This window comes from Egretta garzetta, unplaced genomic scaffold (genome assembly GCF_000687185.1).
Source record: "Egretta garzetta isolate BGI_Z169 unplaced genomic scaffold, ASM68718v1 scaffold4, whole genome shotgun sequence".
NCBI lineage: Eukaryota > Metazoa > Chordata > Aves > Pelecaniformes > Ardeidae > Egretta > Egretta garzetta.
The window spans coordinates 1,728,254-1,728,903 of record NW_009259329.1 but is presented as its reverse complement, the minus strand read 5'-3'; the positions used below and the strand labels follow the sequence as shown (position 1 = coordinate 1,728,903).

The 650-nt window shown below is 59.7% G+C and overlaps 1 protein-coding gene across 1 annotated transcript in view; it reads right to left on the bottom strand.

Moving 5' to 3' along the window:
• Window positions 1-650, bottom strand: part of TPM4 (tropomyosin 4) — a 9,372-nt gene that overhangs the window by 5,771 nt on the left and 2,951 nt on the right. The window lies entirely within an intron of this gene.

Genomic DNA, 650 nt, shown 5'->3' with positions numbered 1-650 from the left:
GGGGTCAGCAGACTGCCAGGTCCTGCGCTCCGGTCCGTTCCTGCCGTGTTTGGGCCCCCGCAGGCAAGAGAGCAGCTACAAGGAAGCATCCTGACATCAAAACGAACGGGCCTGTGGCTGGGGAGCTGGGACTGGCTTTTAAGCCTGGCTGAAGCCAAACGGCATCCTCACACCGCAGCAGATCCCAGCTTCCCCGAGAGATTACCATTTTGTTTACTTCGATTAAGGAGATTTCACCTTTTTCTAAAGGATTCCCACTCACAAACACTTCCCTCCGTTTCGGAACCCCCTGATGGGTGCAGCGCTGTGGCTTACCCTATGGGCACCATTCAGCCCCGAGCGGCGCTGGCTCCCAGGGCAGCTGCGTGTGCTGAGCACTCGGCGCAGGCCAGCCAGCCCGAGCTCATTTTGGCAGAGTGGACAGGAGACTTACGTACCGGAAACGTAACACTGCCTTTCCTATCCCCCGACCAAAGTACCGCTGTACAAAAATTCTCAGCGATTCTTATCATCCGTGTGCTGCATACGCACCGCAACACATGCAGAGCGGAGCTGGGGAGGGGTCCGGAGCCCCAGGCTGCTGGGGAGCGGCTGGGGGAGCTGGGGGGGTTCAGCCTGGAGCAGAGGAGGCTGAGGGGAGTCATCGCTGC